Raw genomic sequence first — 23,437 nt, 5'->3', positions numbered from 1 at the left:
CTCAAACTCATGTTTCATTTTGTCAGCAAAACCTTTGCAAAGCACTTCCTTTCCTCCAAAAACTATGGCATCCACAAAGATTTTAGATATAATAATATCCTTACCTAATTCTGATTTGATGTACATGTTTTTGTTATCATTAGTCTTTTCAAATCCTATTTGCACTAGATACTTGTGAAGTCTCTCATACCATGCTCTGGGTGCTTGTTTCAAACCATAGAGTGCTTATGTAATTTACAAATCATATCCATGTTGTTCTCATCAACAAACTCCTCTGGTTGTTCAATATAGACTTCTTCTTCCAATATACCATTTAGAAAAGCAGACTTTACATCCATCTGATAGACTTTAAAACCTTTATATGCAGCATATGCAAGTAAAGTTCTTACTCCTTCCATTCTAGCAACAGGGGCAAATGTTTCCCCATAGTCTATTTTTTCTTCTTGAGCATAACCCTTACATACTAGTCTAGCTTTATTACTAGTAATCTCACCATTTTCATATAGCTTATTTCTGAATACCCACTTGGTACCAATCACATTCTTGTCAGTTGGTCTGGGAACCAAACTCTATGTTTTGTTCTTCTTTATTTGATCAATCTCTTCTTCCATAGCTTTATACCAGTCATCATCTTATAATGCAACATATATTGTCTTAGGTTCAAATTTTCTGATTAGACATGATTCATGTCTTAGTCTATTCCTTGTCATTTGTCTTGCATCTTTGTCACCAATTATCTGTTCAGCAGGGTGATGTCTTTTTACATATTTGGATAATCTTGGTTCTATCCTTGTTTCCATGTTTGATCTTTCAGATTTAGGATCACTATGCACTTCATTATCAGGTTTTTCTTCATCTCTTTCATGTGTACTGACTTCAGGATTAGATTGTGCATTTTCTTCATTCTGTAACTCGGCTTCTGAATGCAACTTGGCATTCACTGGTTGTGACTCGGCTGAAACTAAATTTTTTTGTTGAGTTTAAATTTGATTGACAATATCCTCGTCAACAATAATTCCTTCATAAGAATACACAAAGGTTCTATATTCATCCATTCTCTTTGGTTCTTTAGCTTGGACTTCTGTATGCTCATCAAAGTTTACATTTGCACTTTCCACAATTTTGTTAGTGTTAGTATTCAAACACTTATATGCTTTACTTCTAGTGGAGTAACCAAGGAATATGCCTTCATCACTTTTTGCATCAAATTTTCCATTTCTGGCATCTTTAAGAATAAAGAATTTGCAGCCAAATACTTTGAAATGTTTCACATTGGGTGAGTGACCATACCATAATTCAAAAGTGTTGCACTAGTACCTTTCTTGACTTGTACTCAGTTCAGTGTATGAACAACTACACTTATAGCTTCTCTCCAGTATTTTAGAGCAACAGTCTTTTCCATCATTAATGTTCGAGCACAGTCAATCACAGATCTATTTCTTCTTTCAGCAATTCCATTCTGTGGGGGTGTTCTAGGAGCTGATGTTTGTCTCTTGATCCCTTTGTCATTACAAAATATCTCAAATTCATTTGATGTGAATTCACCACCTCTGTCTGATCTCAGACATTTCAAACTCTTTCTTGTTTCCTTTTCAACTCTAGCCACATACCACTTAAACTTTTGAAAAGCATCAAATTTTTTCTTCAAGAACATAATAGTCATCATTCTGGAATAGTCATCAACAAACAACATTATATATTTATCTCCTTTGTAGCTTTGTATTTCTATTGGACCACATAAGTCAATATGAACTAATTCAAGTACTTCTTTAGATGTATAGTTTTTTCTTTTGAAACTTAACTTTGTCATCTTTCCTAACTGACATTGTTTGCACATGATATTATCAGGCTTATTCAATTTTGGTAAACCTCTGACTTTCTTCATTTTACTGATATTGACCAGATTGTCAAAGTTGACATGACATAGCCTTCTATGCCATAACCATTCATCATCAAATTTTGCAACAAAACAAGAATCATCATCCATATCAAGGTAAAATAGATTACTTCTTGTTTGATCTCCTTTTCATATCAGTTTACCATCAGTATCATAGATTTTTGTAGTTTTGTTTCCAAATTCTACTTTGCATCCTACATTGCCTAACTGTGAGACACTCAGCAAATTGTAGTTTAATCCTTCAACATAGTATGCATTATCACATGAGATTTTCTCTATGAGCTTAATGGAACCTTTTCCTTTTATTTGACATGGAGCATCATTACCAAATCTAACACTATTTCCATCATACTAAGTAAAGTCAACAAACTTACTTTTGTCTCCTGTCATGTGATGTGAGCATCCACTGTCTATGATCCATCTGTCATTCTTGTTCATATATGTTACTAGTGTTGTAGGCTCTTCTTCATTAGATTGGTCCTTCATGGCTACATAAACAACTTCATCATCATTATCATTAGAATTTTCTTCAATAATATAACACTTCTTGCCTTTGTCTTTGTAATCTCTCTTATCATCTCCCCTTCTGTATTTGTACTTATTGCCTTCCTTGTAATCCTTTTTCTGTGTACATCTTGCAGCAATATGACCTACTTCATTGCAATTGAAACAAATGATAGGCATATTACCTTTGAATTTTCCTTTGCCTCTGTGAAATCTTCTAGCTAGCAATGCTTCCAATTGTTCCACATCTTCCTCATCAGTGCTACTATCACTGGATAAATATTTCATTTTTCATCCCTTCTTTGATTTCACATGTTCAACATCTTTCAGTGATAGCTTGGCCTTGAAATCAGATTCAACATTCTCAGGTCTGTAGTTGTCAAAGTTAGATAACTCAAATGCAGTCAGTCTACCCACTATACCTTCAAAACTTAGAGTATCATCAAATAATATTGCTACCAATACAATCTTCTTATCTAGTCCCTCTTTGATATATAGATTGTTGTTATCATTTGTTCTTTGAAAACCAATCTATACCAAATAGTTATGTAGTCTTTCATACTAAGCTCTAGGAGCTTAGTTGAGACCATGTAATGCTTTGTGTAATTTGCAAACCATGTCTCTTTTGCTAGAATCTAAAAAACCTTTTGGTTGTTCAATGTAGACTTCTTCATCAAGAATTCCATTCAAGAATACTTATTTAATGTCCATTTGATATAATTTAAATCCTCTGTGTGCTGCATATGCTAGTAAATTTCTAACACCTTCTAATCTTCCAACAGGAGCAAATGTTTCACCATAATCAATACCTTCTTCTTGAGAATAGTCTTTACATACTAGTCTTTGCTTGTTTCTTGAAGCTTCTCCATCTTCATTCAGCTTATTTCTAAACACCCACTTTGTGCCAATTACATTTTTATCCTTGGATCTAGGAACAATAGTCCAAGTTCTTCTCAATCTATTTTATTTCTTCATTCATTGCTTCAACCTGTTGAGCTGTCATTTTGCACAATGCCTAATAGTAGGAATCCTTTCGAACTCCTCTCTTGAAAGATAATCTGAGGATCAACTAAGTGATCTTGTGACCTACTGGAATCCACTCAGCTAAAGATAAATGTGAATGTTCACGAGGATGCCTTTGCTAGTTCTGATAACTTCAGATGAGATGTAGAATCTTCTTCCTGTCAAAAGAATAAAACACACACAAAAAGAACTATGTTTTTATATTTTTCTTTTTTAATGAATGAAATCAAATAATGCAACTATATGAATTCCTAATCTAACGAAGGGGTTAATAAAGAAAATTATAAAGATAGGGTGACAAGAAGTTTAAGAAAATAACAAGAAAAGTAAATCCTAATGGACATAAACTATGGAAATAACATGTCTAGGAGTTAATATTTCAAAAAAGATCCATAGGTAACCAATGAAAGTAGGAGTAGTACTTCCTTAATTCCATTGATGCAATCATCAATGGAAAATTTAGTAACCGTATGATGTTTGACTATTCATTAGATTGCAAGGCCATAGAAAGTGTGGTCATGTGAGACAAAAAGCTATGAAGTAACAATATGGTGATCTATTCTCAAACTAGATACGTCAGCAAAATTTGTAGACCCATAGAAAACACCAGAATTAAAAGATTGCACAACTAGAAACAAAGTAATAAACTTTTGGCTCAATCACATTCCATGAACATACATTCACAAAATATAACACAATTAGCCAAGAATCACTACACTCCAAATGCGAGCACCAAAAGCATATATTATTGCAAAATAATGATGGCCTTGATTACATATTAGAATCTTGAATTTGTAAGAAATCATCTCCTAAATTTGTGTTGAGAGTGAGAGATATATTTATGCAATCATATGCTTCTAAATTAATAAAACAAGCTAATTATATACAAACTACATATCCAACTGGTGCTTAGTAGGACTCCATCCATTTTTGTATCATTAATTGGATGCATGAGCCTTTACAAGTCATAACACAAAGAAATTATAAGAAAATAAAAAGAAGAGAGCCTTTAGTTGATGTAGGAGTGTTTAGAAGTGCCAAAAATAGAAGCTCCCCATCTGTTAGAGTTAAACTACGGTTAGAATGCATTTTTGATGCATGGAAAGCTCTAATTTTGGAACTAGCAGTTATATGTCAGTGCACCTAAGAATAAGTGGACCTTTCAATAATTTAAAATCTTCCAGAACACTATTGCCAAAATTCCACCAGCACACCTGGTGCAGTAGCGCAATAGTGCACCTCAACACAAAATACAAAATTTTACCAAGTGTCAGAAATGAAATTTTGGCTTCTGGGTTTTGTTCCCCTTTATCCTAGAGCTATATCTGGATATTTTCCTTTGAATTTCTCTATTATCTTAGTGACCTATGCTAAAACTAGTAAATCTAAGGCATTATATTTATCCTTTACTTTCTACCAATAGTTATCTACTTCTATACAGGTTTTAGTGAAATCCCTAAGTTTTGTGTCAAGCTCCAACAAAGCTTCCTCTATTCTAAATGCCTGCTGAATATCTTCATCATTAGACATTAATTTCTCCCATCCATCATCTTCAAAAATGTCTAGACATGCATCACTATAGTGTTTCTTAGCTTCAAAAATTTGCTCTCAGGCTTGGTCCTTGAGCCTATGGATCTCCATGTATAATGATTCCATTACTTTATTACTATCTGCTATCTTCTCAATCCAATCATCTAGCTTATCCAACTCATCAACTATATATATATATATATATATATATATATATATATATATATCCATGAGCATCTGATACCTCTAGCCTTTTATTGCCTGTAATGCCTATAGATCCTTTCCCTAGGTATGCACCTCATCCATTAAGCCAAAATATTGGTTCAAAATTGCTACCATCTTATCTACATTCTCTTACATAACATGTAATAATTCAAGGTTCCCTTTGATAATTAGTACACTCTTCTCCTCAAAACTTTCCTACCATTGCTGACAGGCATTCAAAAATGGATCCAGTTGGCCAATACCCCTATCTCTTCTCTCTAGTACTGAATTCAAAGTCTCTTCTAGATGTTCAGGATCTAAGGGATGAACAAATTTGGTTAAGTATCCCTTTACAATTTCATTTCATCTTCAAAGTGTTATTAGATTTGCCCCTTCCTATTCCAAACTATTGAATACTTCCTTCATTCCCATTGTAACCATCAACTTAGCTGTGTCCATTAATGTAGTTTTTCCAAGAATAACCTCTTTGATTTGATAGTCATGTGGATGTTGAAAACTAATTGAAAATATCATTGTATGAGAAGGATTGTTATGAGGGAGATTGTTATATGTTTCAATCATTATTTTATCAATAAGAGGTAACAACAACACCTAGAGGAAAGGTTGAGTTATGCTTATGTAATGAAGTACAAGGATCAATTATGATAGTGGTAACATGATGCATTGATTATCTACTTAAGGTTACAAATGTTGGCTACACTTAGAAAGAATAGAAGAGCATGTAATACAAAATTTGTTAGCTAAACTTGACTGAGTGGATAGTAGGTGCTGACAAAAATTAGTGCAAGTCAAGTAGAAAATTAGTTAGTGCCGAGTAAATGCAAATTCTAATGGATGTCGAGCAAGTTAGTTAGTGCTGAGGAAAGTTTAGTAAGTGCCGAGCACCAGTAAAATTTAGTTGATGCTGAGTGATTTTGTAGTGGATGATGAGTAACATAGTATGTGTCGAGCATTAGAAGTATGATAATGTTGAGCTGCTGCATTATTTCAAAGATCATAATTTTGATTAATCTAAGCTGACAAGTTTGTTTTTATGGATTTTGTGAACTAGGTGGAAGATAAGGATGATGATCTGGCAATACAGAATTCTAGGTAAATAATTTTTATTCAAATTCAAGTTGATTCTAGAGGAAGTTTCTAGAATAAGACAAGATATAGGGTAAATACATTGTATCCTACCTAACCCATCTTAACCCTAATATGGATGATGGAGAATGAATAGCTAAAGATCTTAATTTCCTATATAAGGAATGTCTATTCATGAAGCAAAGGTTGTCATATATGAGAACCCAAGGGAGACAAAAGGTCAAAGGGGTTTTTCTTTGTCAAGTGACCTAAGAAAAAGAGTTTGCAATGGTATGCTAAGCAAGAAGGCTTAAGTAGATGAATTCCCTAAGGGTGAACAAGTTATCAAAGCTACAAAGTATGAAGGCCAACTAGAATGGAGGACTGAATAGAGATCTATGATCTGTAAGTGAAGTTGTAAGTTGTATCAGATTAAACCTCTACTATTACTCTCTAACAATTGTATCAATCTAGGGTAAATAATTTGGATTAAGGTTGACCTAACAGTCATTTGTAAATCCTTTATTAGGGTGGCATTCTAAATGAATGTCCTAATGTCCTCTAAAAAGGTTCACTTCTAATAGGGTGATTGAAATCCTTTCATAGGGTTATAGTTAACAATGTGTATTGTGACCTTTAATAGGGTTGGCCTCTCACAAGGCATCACTTCAAAAGAGTGAAAAAGTGGTAGCATGTTACTGATGGTTTTTCCCAAATTGGGTTTCCACATAAATCATTATGTTATGTGTGTTGCTAAATTTGTTATGTTTCATGCTTTACATTGTTACAAATTGATTTTGCAGTAAGCTGCAAGTTTTAAGTTATTGTATAATCTTATGGATGCATGCATAATGGTAAATATTTTATGGGTTCACTAAGCTGTAAAAAGTTTTATTTGTACATTTGGACCTTGGATAACTGATTCACCACCACCCCCCCCCCCCCTTCCCCTCTCAATTGTTCAAATTAATTCTAACAATTGGTATCAGAGCATTGGTTGCTTAAAAGGACTAGTTTGAAGGTACTAGAAGCCCAAAGATCAAGATGTCAAGAAGAGATGTTCCCAAGCTCAACAGAGATAACTTCCCTACATGGAAAAGTTTGGTGATGCTACACCTTGGAGGAATTGGAGATCATGCACAAACTACCATTGATGTGGAACATGTTTATCCAACAGGTGCTCTAACTATTGAAGATATGAAGAAAATGAAAGAACATAATTAGGCAATGTTGGAGATTGCCTCTACCCTAGGCTATGCCAAATTTTATGATATCAAAGGCTATGACACTGCAAAGAAAATGTGGGATGCCCTGACCACCATCTATGGAGCAGACAAGAATGTTTAAAGAGCCAAATTTGGAAGTCTCAGAGGTAAGTTTGATTATAGGAGAATAGGAGAAGGTGAGAATATTGCTCTTCTCAAAATGTTGCTAGGATAAAAGAAGTTGTAAGTGCAATAAAATGTGCTACTGGTCAAATAGATGATGATACTGTGTTAAGTAGAGTATCAAGGACATTACTACATGTTTATACTATTAGAGTTTCTACAAATTCAAGAACTAACAAGTATTCTAGGAAATGATCTAACCCTTGTAGGTCTGGTAGGTAGACTCACTTCTTTTGAACTGTCTAACTTTGATAATTACAAACCTGAGGTCTTGAATCTTCTTTCAAAGCTAAACTATTGTTGAAGGATTCTAAAGAGCTCATCAAGAAAAAGAAGAGGAGAAAGGTAAAATGTGTGTCTAGTGACAGTGAAATTGATGAGGAAGATGTTGATCATCTTGAAGCATTTATGGCAAGAAGATTCCATAGAGGCAAAGACAAGTTCAAAGGTATGTTACCTATCATTTATTTAAATTGTGATGAGGTTGGTCATATTTCTACTAGGTTTCCATAGAAGAAGAACTATAAAGGTGGTGACAAATACAAGATTCAAAGAGATGAGAACAATAAGGACTACAAAGATAAAGGAAACAAGTTATGCTACATTGCTGAAGAGGATACTATGGTTGATTCTGATGATCATGATGATGAAGTGTTGTATGTTGCTATGAAGGGTGAATCTGATGAAGATGAGGCAACTGCACTTGTAACATGTGTGAACAAGAATGATAGATGGATCATTGACAGTGGGTGCTCACATCACATGACTAGAGACACAAGTAAGTTCATTACCCTAAATTTTTATGAAGCAAATAGAGTAAGATTTGGTAATGATGCACCATGTTTAATAAAAGGAAACAGTTCCATCAAACTCACAAACAAGATTTCATCTAACAATGCTTATGAAGGATTAAACTATAATCTTTTAAGTGTGTCATGACTAAATAACTCAGGGTGTAAGGTTGAATTTGTGAATAAGACTGCTAAGATATTTGATATTGATGGTGAACTAATTGGAAATGGTGATCAAACTAGAGGTAATCTATTCTACCTTGATATAGAGGATGCTACTTGTCTAGTTGTTAAATTTGATGATGTATGGCTATGGTACAAGAGGTTACATCATGTTAACTTTGATAACTTGCTTACTATTAGTAACAAGAAGAAAGTTAGAAGTTTTCCTAAATTGAAGAAACCTGACAATACAATGTGCAAATAATGTTAGCTAGGAAAAATGAAAAAGTCAAGTTTTAAGAGTAAAACTTATACCTCTAAGGAAATACTTGAGATTGTTCATATTGACTTGTGTTGATGAATAGATGTGCAAAGCTACAAAAGGGACAAGCATATTATGTTATTTGTTGATGATTATTCTAGAATGATGACAATTATATTTTTGAAATAGAAATCTGATGCTTTCCAAATGTTCAAGCAATATTTAGCAAGAGTTGAGAAAGAAATAGATATTTAGCAACAGTAGAGTGGATTAGTAAAAAAAATAATAGATAATAAGCATATTGGTTTGAAGATTAATGAATTGTTGGTCCTAGAATACTATTCCTGTCAAGTTTAAATTATTCTCAGTGTAAAGGGAATGAAAAGAAAGGATTTATGCACATCTGTTCCTTTGTATGTTACATAACAATGTCATTGTTATTCAATTAAATATTTCTTTTTTTTTTCAATATTTTTTTCTCTACCCCAAAATGGAAGGAGATTGTGGGAAAATGAAAGCATCATATTCGGTTTAGATTAATGATAAAATGATGCAAAAAAGAATACAAATATATGGAAAGAGAGGGATTTGAACCCTCGATAAACAGAAGCCTGCATAGCAGTTCCAATGCTATGCCTTGAACCGCTCAGCCATCTTTCCTACACCTTTATTTGTTGACAAAATGAAAACAAGTTTTTTTCTAATTCATGCCCAAAAACGAGATAACTAAATTTTGCATAAGTCAAGTATTTTTGAAGTGCTTAAGATCAAATAGAGGAGGAGAATTCACATCACATGAGTTTGAGATGTTCTATAATGACAAAGGAATCAAATGATAGACATCTACACCTAGAACCCTTCCACAAAATGGAATCGTTGAAAGGAGGAACAACTCTATAATGGACTGTGCTAGGACACTCATGATGGAGAAGAATGTTTCTTTGAAATAATGGAGAGAAGCTATATTTACAACCCTCTATACCTTGAACCATGTACAAGTCAAGAAAGGTAGTCAAACAAGACCTTTTGAATTATGGTATGGATACTTACCAAATGTTAAATATTTTAAGGTATTTGGAAGAAAATGTTACATTCTTAAAGATGATAGGATTGGAAAACATGATGCAAAAAGTGAAGAAGGTATATTCCTTGGTTACTCCACAAGAAGTAAAGCTTACAAGTGTTTGAAAACTAACACTAACAAAGTTGTGGAAAGTGTAAATGTGAACTTCGATGAATATATAGAAGTGCATGAGGCTAAACCTATTAAAGAACTGGAAGAATACAAATCATTTGTATACTTTTATTAAGGAATACCTACTGAAGAAGATGTTGCAAATCAAGTTGAAAACCAACAACAAGTTTTAGTGACTGTCGAGTCACATCCTATGAATGTTGAGTTACATTCAGGAACCAAGCTACATTTAGATGCTGAGTTATAGAATGAAGTGAATGTACATTCTAATTATGAAGTTTGTGTACATAAAAGAAATGTTGAGATACCAAACAAATATAGACATAGTGATTCTAAAGCTGAGAGATAGAATGAAGGAACAAGATCTGAGCCAAGATTGTCTAAATATGTCAAGAGACATCATCCTACTAAAAAAATCATTGAAAAAAAGATGCTCGGCCAATGACAAGAAATAGACTGAGAAGTGAAACATGTTTTCTAAGCATGAAGGAACCCAAAATAGTAAAAGATGCATTAGAAGATGATGATTGGTACAAGGCCATGCAAGAAGAGATTGAACAAATTTAGAAGAACTAAACATGGAGTCTAGTTCCTAGACTAGAAGAAAAAAATGTGATTGGCACCAAGTGGGTATTTAGAAACAAGCTAGATGAGAATGGTGAAGTGATAAGAAACAAAAAATGACTAGTTTGCAAAGGATATTCACAAGAAGAAGGAATTGACTATGAAGAAACATTTGCCCCTGTTGCAAGAATGGAAGGAGTAAGAACTCTACTTGCATACTCTACATACAAAGGTTTTAAGGTTTATTAGATGGAAGTTAAATCTACATTTTTGAATGGCATACTACAAGAAGAAGTTTACATAGAAAAGCTAGAAGGTTTTGTTGATGTTAACAATAATGACATGGTATGCAAACTGCACAAAGCTCTATATGGTTTGAAGAAAGCACTAAGAGCATGGTATGTGAGACTTCATAGCTATCTTGTGAAGATTGGATTTGAAAGGACTAGTGGTAATGGCAATCTATACATGAAGATAGATAAAGGCTAAGGTATTTTGATATCTAAAATTTTTGTTGATTATATCATATTTGGAGGTCAAGATGCTTTATCTAAGGACTTTACAAATTAGATGAAGCAAGAATTTGAAATGTTTATGTTTGGAGAGATCAAATTTTTGTGTGTTTGCAAGTATATCAGATGAAATATGGTATATACATTAGTCAGGAAAAATATGTGAAAGAGATATTGAAGACTTTTAGAATGGAGGATTCCAAACTAGTAAGTACATCTATGGTGACAACACACAAATTATCAAAGAATAATGATTCAGATAAGGTGAATCAAACATTGTATAGGTCTATGATTGAAAAATTATAATATATAGTACACAACAGACCTGACATTGCATTATCGGTAGGGATAATTGCAAGATTCCCTACTAATCCTAGGAAGAATTACTCAATGGCTATGAAGAGAATAATGAGATATCTGAAAGGAACATAGGAGTTTGGTCTATACTATAAGAAGGATGAGCAATTTTAATTGAGAGCCTACACTAATGCTGACTAGGCTAGAAATATTGATGAAAGAAAGAGCAACAGTGGAGGAGCATTTTTCTTAGGCAAAAGGCTAATTACATGGACTAGTAAGAACAAAACTACACATCACAATCTACAGTGGAAGCTGAATATGTTGCTACTACTTTAAATTGTACAAACATTACATGGCTCAAACAACTACTCAAAGGAATGACGAAGAGATCACAGAACCTGTAACACTTTACTATGAGAGTACTAGTGCTATAAACATATTTAAGAATCTAGTGATGCATACAAAGACTAAGCACATTGTAATCAAGTATTATTATGTAAGAGAGCTAGTTCAAGATAAAGAGGTGAAGTTGGAATATGTTAACACAAAGGAGAAAATTGCTAATATCTTCACAAAAGTACTACTTAAGGAAGCTCATGAGTATCTAAGAGGTAAAATAAGGGTGATATCCCTATCTAAGGCTATCTAAGTAAGAAAGGAGTGTGTTGCATGAAAATAGTTGATTGTCAAAATATTATAAATTGATGCAAAGGATCTTACTTTAGGAGTTGCCTAAAGTATTCATAGAGCTGAAATTTCTAAATCAATCACTAGTAAGGTGATAGAGGGAGCAATTGGAGAAGCTAGAGACATTGAACAAGTTCATATCTGCATGTATTATAGATGACAAAGTTTTTGCTATATGTTTTTGGAATTGTTGTCAAAGAGGGAGAATATGTACTAAAATAATCAAGAAAGATCAAGAAAGATTGTTGCTGATCAGAAAGGGAGATAGAAGAATAGTACACAAAAGAAGGAGCAATCCTGATCTACCTACTAAGAGGTAGATGTAAGTGAAGAAACTCAAAAGGAGTTATATGCACAAGTTTTTGTAACCTAATTAAAAGATGGAAGTTGTTGATAGAGGGAGTAATGCTAATACAAATGTTGATACAAAATTTCTTTTTGGTATTGTCTTACTATTTAAAAAAAGTTTGATTGATTGAACATATGTTCATCATTTGATCATTTTTTGGTTGATTAGTTTGGTTTGCCATCAAAGCCAAAGAGGGAGATTGTTGAAAACTAATTGAAAAGATCATTATAGGAGAAAGATTTTTATGAGGGAGATTGTTATATGTTTCAATCATTATTTTGTCATTGATGTCAAACCTACTATTTATTGGTAAGAAAATTGCTTATAGATTCAAGTACTATCACTTAGTTGATTGATGAAGAGGATTTGATCAATAAGAGGTAACAACAACACCTAGAGGAAAGGTTGAGTTATGCTTATGTAATTAAGCACAAGGATCAGTTAAGACAGTGGTAACATGATGCATTGATTATCTACTTAAGATTACAAATGTTGGCTACACTTAGAAAGAATAGACGAACATGTAATACAAAATTTTTCTAATAAGCTTGACTAAGTGAATAGTAGGTGCCAAGCAAAGTTAGTGCAAGCTGAGCAAAAAATTAGTTAGTGCTGAGTAAATGCAAATTCTAATGGATGCCAAGTAATTTAGTTAGTGCCAAGTAAATTTTAGTAGGTGCCAAGCTCCAGTAAACTTTAGTTGATGCTGAGTGATTTTCTAGTGGATGCTGAGTAACATAGTATGTGCTGATCTGTTACATTATTTCAAAGATCACAAATTTGATGAACCTGAGCCAACAAGTTTGTTTGTTTGGATTTTGTGAACTAGGTGGAAGATAAAGATGCTGAGCTAGTGGCACAAAATTCTAGGTAAATCATTTTTGGTTGAATTCAAGTGGATTTTAGAGAAAGTTTCTAGAATAAGACAACATATGGGGTAGATACATTGTATCCTACCTAACCCATCTTAACCCTAATTTGGACGATGGAGAATGAATAGCTAAAGATCTTAATTTCCTATATAAGGAATGTCTAGTCATAAAGAAAAGGTTGTCATATGTGAGAACCCAAGGGAGACAAGAGGTCAAAGGGATTTTTCTTTATCAAGTGACCTAAGAGAAGAGTCTACTATGGTATGTTAAGAAAGAAGGCTTTAGGAGATGAATGCTTGAAGGGTGAACAAGCTATCACAGCTGCAAAGTATGAATGCCAAGTAGAATGGAGGACTAAATAGAGATCTATAATCTACAAGTGAAGTTGTAAGTTGTATCAGATCAAAGCTCTTCTGTTACTCTCTAACAATCGCATCAGTCTAGGATAAATCCTTTGGATTAAGGTTGACCTAACATGCATTTCTAAATCATTTAATAGGGTGCCATTTTAAGTGAGTGACCATAGTCCTCTAACAAGGCTCACTTCTAATAGGGTGATTGAAATCCTTTAATAGTGTCACACTTAATAGTGAATATTGTAACCTTTAATAGGGTTGGCCTCTCACAAGGAATCACTTCAAAAGAGTGAAAAAGTGGTAGCATGTTACTGGTGGTTTTTCCCAAATTGGGTTTCTACATAAATCATTATGTTATGTGTGTTGTTGAATCTATTATGTTTCATGCTTTACATTTTTGCAAACTGATTTAACAATAAGCTGCAAGTTTTAAGTTACTGCATAATCTTATCGAGGCATGCATAATGGTAAAAGTTTTATGGGTTCACTAAGTTGTGAAAAGTTTTATTTGTACATCTCAACCTTGGATAACTGATTCATCCTCCCTCCCTCTTAGTTGTTCAAAAGAATTCTAAGAATGGATTCAATATCTTCTACTTATGTATCTAGGGGAGGGATAACCACTTGTGCAAACAAATCCTAGTTCTAGTCACTATTGGTAAAAGCTAATGCTCTTGAATCCTTTGATGGTGACCTAGGTTTCCTAAGAACCTCAATTAATTCTATCATATCCTCCTCATCTACATTGAATTGGTACTTCTTATTTTGTATCATTTATTTTCACAACCATCTAGGGATACATTCTACTGAGGTTTTGCCTTTTGAGGATGAAGGAGTTATTTCAGCTATTCTCTTTCCCTTATTTCTCCTCTTTGGAGTCTTTTCCTTCTATGATGGATCTACACTGGGAGCTTCTGTATTAGTAGAACCTACAATCCTCACCTTGGTGTCTTGGGAAGTCTGCTGAGGATATTCAACCATTTGTCCTTCTTTAGACACTTCATCAGTTGACACTTGTGGCTCTTCCTCCTGTTCTTCTCAAACTTGTTCTTCTTCTATGTTTGGTGGCAGAGGAGTAGAAAAAACTTTATCTATAGAGAATGTGACTAGTAGTAGAGATGAAGGAGTAATTTTAGGACCTTTTGGTTTTGGTGGCATTTGATTCCAATCCTCCTATTGAGGTTGATTGGTTGGGGTATCTCTGATCTTGGCTCCCACCAATTCAGTGCCAATAAGCATGAAATCCAAATCTAACACCTTCAAGACATTAGTCCCCCCAAAATCATACTCATCAATCCATTGTTTCATTTCATCCTTAGATGTTGTAGATTGAATGACCTACTTAGGAATGGGTGGTAGTGTGATTGTTGAGCTTCTTCTCCATTCCTCTTCTATGGCTTTAGCAAGTTGGGTCCTCTTATTCAAAAGTACATTATCCTCATCATCCTCTTCTTCATCTTCTTTAGGAATAGGTTCAAGGATTGATGGGATAGGACTTACTTTCTTGATCACCTTCTACCACTTTTTGACTAGAGTCTTGATCTTTCTTCCCTTTTAGGTGCGAAAGGGGAGGCTTGTTCTTCTTGTCAAGGTGGGGAAACTTCTTGTATCTTAGTTCCTACCTCTGTTCAGCTTGGTGCAATTGGTAGTACTTGGAGATCTCCTTGAGCTTGTACGACCTCTACATTTTCTAGCCCCTGTATGTTTTTCTCTCCTTGTTGTGGAGGTGCCAACATTTCTCCCTCTTTAGGTTCAACTTGTTGAGGATAATTCCTTCTCCTTTTCCCCTTACCTTTACCCTTTTGAGCTCGATAATAACCAAATTTCCTATCAAGTTGGTTAACCATTTTAGGCCTTACTAGAAACTGAGCTACAAATGTAGGGATTGTGACCTTTGGTCCTCTTCCTTCGGCTAGATGGGCTTTTGCATGGAAGACCACTATTTTAGGAATCAGATCTAGTCTAAAAGATCTTTTGATCCATTCATTTGTCAAATTTATGACATGCCTTGCCTAGTGATTAATATCCCAATTTTCTTCCTTGTCAATCTCAACATTCATTATAGGCCTATCACCATTCTTATTCCTTTTAAACAATGGATGAAGCAACTCCTCTGAGTCTTGTTGCACAATCTTTAATGGCACCTTTATCTTCAAGGCCTTCTCTACTAGATACAAAGTCATCCTAAAATAGTCCCCGATTTGGATATTATTTTCATTTGTCACATTCATCCAATGGTCTTCAATGGCTTCTTCATGGTTGAATGCTTTGCTTGCTAAATACTACACTCTCCCGATATTGTCAAAATATGGTCATGGAGAATTATACTCTTCTAAGGATATTGATCCCATTCACATTCAAAAGACAAAATATCTTGCTTCCAATCTACCTGAAAGGGTCCTATAGTTAAAGACCATGTCCAACATGTTTTATGTTGCTTTCTCACTCTATCATATGCAGACAAGAGTTGTTAGGAAACCTCCAAGAGAATTAATCTGTCACTGGGATACATTGGGAGCTTTTTGGGGCTAATGATTGTATCTACCACCCTTAGATATGTAAATTCCCTGAATTGGATATAATAAGCCCTGACAAGTAATATTTGTGCCACTGTATGATCTGATAATTTGTTCACATAATCCCCTTCTATGAATTAGATAATAGAAAATATGAAGGCATCATTAAAAATTCGATATTCTTTGCTCTACTCTAAAAGCCTCTTCTTTACTAACTGAGGATAGACAATATATGACTATGCATTGGCATCCTGCATATTACCCTTCTTGTAGAGGCTTGGATAATTTGTAGCTCTCATAGCTTACAAGTACACCAACTATGATGTCATGTAAAATCTCCTTTTGTTCTATGCCACCACCAATTGTTCACACAAATTATTTCTCAAAGTGTAAGCCTAAACAAGTGGCATTTTTTCTTTCTTTATTGTCTCATTAAAGTGCACCATGAAGATGTTCAAGTATCTTGTTGTTAGCAAACCCATAACCGTACTCAAGAGTATGATCGAGTATCCAATTGCTTCTTTCATGTACCCTCTCACCATGTCTACTTTTCCAATTTTCTTTCCCATTAGAGTCTTCTCTATAAGGTATGATGATTGAATGATTTTAGAAGCCTCTTCAATGTGTTCTTAATACCATCTTTCTACTTGCTCATAGGTAAGGTCAATGAATTGATCTGCCCATGGGAGATGGAATACTTTCCTGATATTATTTGGTTGGAGATCAAGAAAAATTTCTTATGTTATGCTCTTCACAACCCTCTCCTTAGGAACAAAGTGTTTTGCAAGTGTCATGATTAGTTCTGAAGATTGCATTGACATGGGGTGTGATGTTGCATTGATGAGCCCTGATCAGACTAGGGCAGAGACAATTTTAGACCTCTCAGTTGGTTTGTTGCATATCTTTAAGAATTCCCTCAAACCTATATGTTGCAAATATGTATCCCTAATTTCCAAATTTTCATCTTGAAAGCGTGATTTTGGAGGAACACCCTAGAACTTGAATATAACTTGTTTTTGTGCTATTTTCTTGCCAAGGGAAGATGAGGAGGATGCCATTATATCTAAACAAAAAGACATCCATTAGCTTGAAAATGAAAAAGAAATAAATGAATTATACCCTAATATCATCCTAGGAAAAACCCAAAAACCTAGACCGTTCAAAAACACTAGAAAACCTTATTTAAACCTTTAGAATGCAAAAAAAAATTAAAAATTAGCACACCTAGTGCACCTAGTAGGTGCGCCTGGTGTGCCCATTTTCTTAGTAATTTACATATAATGGGGTGTGCATCAGTGCACTTCATGGGGTGCACAAATGCGCACCTCATTTTTGACATAGGCACTTATGCTTTCCTCCTTAAAAGGTTTTGTGAAGGTTTTTATGAAGCAAAAGGTGTGCATTAGCACACCTCATCAAGTGTGTTGATGCCCAGCTTTTGTGTTTTTTTTGTTTCATGTTTTAAGTTCCTTTGTGAGAAATAAGGTTCATATCAATGCACCTAGACAAGTGCACTGATGCACACCTTATTTTCATTTATTTTAACTTAGTTTGTGTCTATGCTTTGTAGGAGGGAGGGCAGAGATAGCGCACCAACAGGGGTGTGGTGATGTAGTTTCAAAGCTCCAGAGGATGCAAAAATGTCAAGTGAGAAGCTCTAAGGGGGTTGGGATTATATAGATCCTGGCTCCTTGGGTGTTGTGGAGCTATGCTAGTGTACACTAAAACAAGAAACTTTCCTCCTTATCATTTGGTGCATTAGCACACCCAGGGAGGTGTGCTAGTGTGCTTTTTATTTTTTTAAAGGACTCATTTTCTCCAATGACTTTTTTCTTGACAACTAGGCTTTTCAGTCAAGATCTGAACATGAACTAAAATACCAAACAAGACCTCAAAAAGAATAGGACCTTGGAGTAAGGCTTTGGAAAACCAAAAAATAAATTAGGGGGTCCCCATTTCTTGAGGAAATGGGGTGTGCATTATGAAACCCGCACCATAGCCCAACTTTCATTATCCAATTCATCTTTAATATTTCTTGGTTAAAATTCAACATGTAAACATGTACCTTTTAATTTTTTCCTTGTCATTGTTCAATCAGATTTGTCTCCAATGATTTGATTGGGTGCATGATGCCTTCTAACATATCCTGTGAACACAGGTTCTTTGGATTCATAATGAGTTCCACTATTTTCATCATGAACTTCAATGTTAGGCTCGGGTCCATTGGACTCAGTTTGAACTAGTTTGGTAGCCTTTGACTATGACTTGGGTCCTTTAGATTACGACTCAGGTTGCACTATCTAACTATTGGAGATTTTGAGGACTTGCGGGGTGAATCCCCCTTTCTTTCAGATAGATTTGGCAAGGTATCAAGTTCATAGTAAAAAAATCTTCTGTAATCCTCTGGCTCTTTGCTTCTTTCTTCTTCACTCTTTTCTACAAACTCATAAAATCTAACATGTGCACTTTCTATGATTTTAAGAGTAGATAGATTCAAACATTTGTATGATTTTCTTCTATAGGAATATCGTAGAAATATGTCTTCATCACCTTTTACATCAAATTTTCTTTTTCTTGATTCTTCTAAGATATAACATTTGCTACCAAATACCTTCAAGTAGCTTACATTAGGTTTGTAGCCATACCATAGTTCATAAGGAGTTTGCTTGAGTCTTTCTTCAACTATACTCTATTCAAGTTATGAACTATAGTGCTGATAGCTTCCTTGCAGTATTTTATAGCAACACTCTTTTCTATCATCAATGTGCTTGCACAATCCATGATGGATATGTTCCTTCTTTTAGCTATACCATTCTACTATGGTGTACTAGGGGCTGATACTTGTCTTTTATTTCCTCTCTCAATGCAAAAATTATCGAATTCATTGGAGATGAATTCACCACCTCTGTTTGATCTTAAACATTTCAATCTCTTTCCAGTTTCTTATTCTAATCTTGCTAGATACCACTTGAATTTTTGAAAAGCTTCCAATTTTTCTTTTAAGCACATTATAGTCATCATTCTAGAATAATCATCAACAAAAAGAATGAAAAAAATTTAACCACTATAACTCTCTATTAAAATAGGTTCACATAAGTCAGTATACATAATTTGTAAGACCTCCTCAGACGGAAAGTTTTTTCTTTTGAAACTAGTCTTTCCCATCTTACCAATTTGGCAATTTTTGCATAAACCCATATCAGGTTTCTTCAAACTTGGAATACCTCTTACTCTCCTATGTTTGATTATCTTAACCAGATTATCAAAGTTTACATGACATATTCTTTTGTGCCATAAGAAGATTTCTTCTATTTGAGCAATAAAACATGAACACTCACTAAGATTAGGATAAAATAGATTACCTTTTGTTTGCTTACCAGATCCAACTAGATTTCATTTTCCATATAGTAGTTTAGCCTTGCCATTCATGAATTCTACCGTGAATCCAATGTTGTTCAGCTATGCCACACTCAATAGATTATGCTTTAATCCTTCAACCCAATAAGCATTGTCACATACAAGTTCATTGGTTAATGAGATACACCCTTTTCCTTTTATGCAACAAGGTTCATTATTTCCAAATCTCACACTACCTCTAGCATAAGGTTTCATGTTCTCAAATTTTGTTTTATCTCTAGTCATATTATATAAGTAGCCACTATCAATAATCCATGTATCATTTTTGCTAACATGAGAGATAAGTACCATCTTATCTACTTCATCATTAGATTCATCATTTATAGCAATCTATACCATTTCATTTTCATTTTTATCAGAATCTTTAGCCATAAAACAAGATTTCCTAACTTTGTCCTTGTAGTTCTTGAAATCCTTCTCACCTTTGTGCTTATTGCTTTTCTTTTCATCTTTGTTTACTCTATTTGGATACCTTGCAGGAATGTGACCAACTTTTTCACAAGGAAAGTAGATCAGAGGAACTTTATGTTTGTACTTTCCTCTACCTTTGGAGTACTTTCTTGCAAGTAGGGCTTCAACAACTTCAAGATCACTATTTGAACTTTCTTCTAATTCTTCTTCTTCACTTACTTATTAACTGGGCTTTGATTTTTTACCATTTTTCTCAGGTGAAATTTTAGCTTGAAATGCAGACACAATAACTTTTGAACTAGGAACATAGTTGTCAGAGTTATCTAACTCAAAAGTAGTCATTCTTCCAACTAGAGCATCCAAAGATATTTTATTGTTTGGATCACATCGCATATATTGAATAATACATACTCTAATTGCACAAATAGGAAGAAGAGTTCTAACTACCTTGCTTACTACTATTTTCTCTTCAATGTCTCCTCTGCATGCTTTGATTGCACTTGCACTTGCTTTGATCCTTTCCACATATTTTGTAATATTCTCATCTTCTCTCATTTTCATCTGATCAAAATGGCCTCGAAGACTTTCAACCTTAGCTCTTCTTACATTGTCATCTCCTCCATATATGTCTTTTAGTTTGGTCCGCATGTCATGGGAAATTTATCAATATTTAACTTCATCAAATCTAGCATATCTAAGAGCAGATTCAATATCAATCATCATTATGTTATGACTCTTCTTTTCAAGAATATCTTCAACTAATAATGTTCCCATGGGAATCTTGTATTCTGCATCAAGATATTTTCATATTGAATCACTAATGATAGCCAAATGCAATCTCGCAAGTCCTTGCCATGCTACAAAATTATCTTTGTTCAGCTTGGGAATCTCTCTTATGTATGACATCTTGATCTTTAGTTTAGGTACTTGAAACCTTCTCTGAAAGCACCAAAAGCTCTAATACTAGTTGTTATAAATATAAGAAGAGTAACTGAGAGGGGAGGGGTGAATCAATTACCACTAAAATAAATCCCAAATCCCTTAGATGTTAGTAAAAAATAAAGTCAGAGAACTAAATACTGTTGATGCTCGTCAAAAACACATAAAATGTTGTAACTCAGTAAGAACTAATTTATGCTTGGTAAGTATTAACATGCAAAAATTTAGATGTAATCTATGATTACCATTACTTTAACTTAATTGAAAACATATAAAATTAAATAGCATGAACGCATTTGACACAAGAATTTAACGTCAAAACCCAATTTGGGAAAACCACCAATTGCAACTAGTTACTATTTTCACTCTTCTGAAGTGAGCCCTATTAGGAACCAACCCTGTTAAAGGTTACAAACCACACTATTAGGTGTGACCCTGATAGAGGGTTTAATCACCTTGTTAGGAGTGGCCTTGTTAGAGATCTTGAGACAATTCAATAGAACTGCCACCTTGCTAGAGGATTTACAAATAGTTGTTAAGCCAACTTTTTAAAGAGATTTAGATCACTGCTACAATGGTTAGATAGTAACAATAAGATGTGTTGGGATAAAGATAGAGTAACTGAGTTGGGGGGGTGTGTTAAATAAGCTATCAAAAAAATTAATCTGTAGATCCCTTAGATGTCTTTAATGCTTATTTACTGCTAATACTATTTAGCATTCATAATTCTTAATATGTATGCAAAAGTTAAATAAAATGAACCCAAGAGACACAAGATTTAATGTGGAAACCCAATATGGGAAAAACCACCAAGTAACTAGTCACCAATTTTTTACTTTTCTGAAGTGAGCCCTATTAGGAACCAACCCTGTTAAAGGTTACAATACACACTGTTAGGTGTGACCCTGTTAGAGGATTTAATCACCCTGTTAGGAGTGGTCTCGCTAGAGGTCTTTAGAACAATTCAATTGAACTGTCACTTTGTTAGAGGATTTACAAAATGGCTGTTAAACCAACTTTGTTAAGAGATTTGAAATCACTGCTACAATGGGTAGAAAGCAACAATGGATTGACTTGAACAAGATAAAACTGAATTTGCTAGCTACAGGTCTCTATTCAGCATCATTAGATCCTCTTTGATCAAATATAGCTTTGTTTCTCCTCAATGATCTCTAATCATCCTTCCAATTCACTTCCACACTAATTAGTCCTCATATTATATCAATTCTACACATCCATAAACTTAGAATTCACAACTTGACCTCTTACTTATACCATTCAGATTGTCAAGTTAGCCCATTAACATGTTACATTTACCAATAAACCATACATCAGTTGGCTACAGATATTACTCTAAATAAATAAGTGTTATTTCATAAAACAATGAAATCCTTTCCTGGCTGACCCTACTTTGTAAATACTACTTCCAAAAATTTTTTGAGTTTGTTAGAGTAAATAATTAATATGTAATTATTTATTCTATTGCTTAAGCTTACTTAGGTTCATGCATTTATTTAATATTTAATATTTAATGCATGTTGTGGTTAGTTGGTGACAACAGAAGAGTTTGTTCCATTCTTGTTGTCACACTTATCTTCTACCACTTTTCAGCTTGTTCTACAAGCTTCCATGAGCTCTTTATATTCGAGCTCCCTTTTTGTATTTTCATCAAGTCATTTCTTATTGAAAATACATTCTTATTGTGTTTGCTTTTTTGGCTCTCATGTCCGTTTAGGGTTTTTACCCTTGCACCATGCTCCTCCCCTTCTATGGCTTCTCTTTGATAGGTTCTTGCATGCAGGTGATCTTGAACATCTTCAGAGTTGGCTTTCCTCGACTCCAACATGGTATTAGAGCCTTCCTGCTGCAGCTTCATTGAAGAATTTTGAAGTCGTGATTTGAAGTCACAAACCCTAGTTTGTTTATGCATTTTTTCTTCAAATCGAGGGATCAACAAATTTTTAGAGCACTTTCAACTCAAACGGTCATCACCATTGGATTCGAAAGGCCATTTGCAGTCAAGATTCGTATAAAGCTTTTCGATTTTGGACACAGGGCAATTTTGGAGATTTTTTGAAGCCTCCAGGGTCGTTGCTGTACGGATCGTACGGACGCAGGGCTTGAAAATTTTTTTAAAAAATAAAAATTAGAGCACTGCCGCCATGCCACCACGAGGCCACCACCGTGCCACCTGCGTGCAGTTCGTAGGGGCTGCAACCGGCAGCGCCACCCCGGGGCAGCAACCTCCCGTCCGCTGCCCGCGGGCCACTCTGGTGCCGCCCTGCGACCACCTCCACCCATCAACTTCCGCCTCCCGCTCCACTGCGCCAGTGATTTCTGCTTCCCCTCCGCTTGCCAGCTCTGCAGATCTGTCAGCGTTTGTAGCCACTGTGGGGGTGACATGTGGCCTGGGCACCACGTGGCACCTTGCCATGTGGACCTGCCACATCACCCCTGCCACGTCGATTTTAC

Source organism: Cupressus sempervirens, chromosome 4 (genome assembly GCF_028749045.1).
Source record: "Cupressus sempervirens isolate cs-2001-9-10 chromosome 4, ASM2874904v1, whole genome shotgun sequence".
NCBI classification, from domain to species: Eukaryota; Viridiplantae; Streptophyta; class Pinopsida; order Cupressales; family Cupressaceae; genus Cupressus; species Cupressus sempervirens.
The sequence above is the reverse complement of the archived record's forward strand: the minus strand, read 5'-3'. Positions refer to the sequence as shown.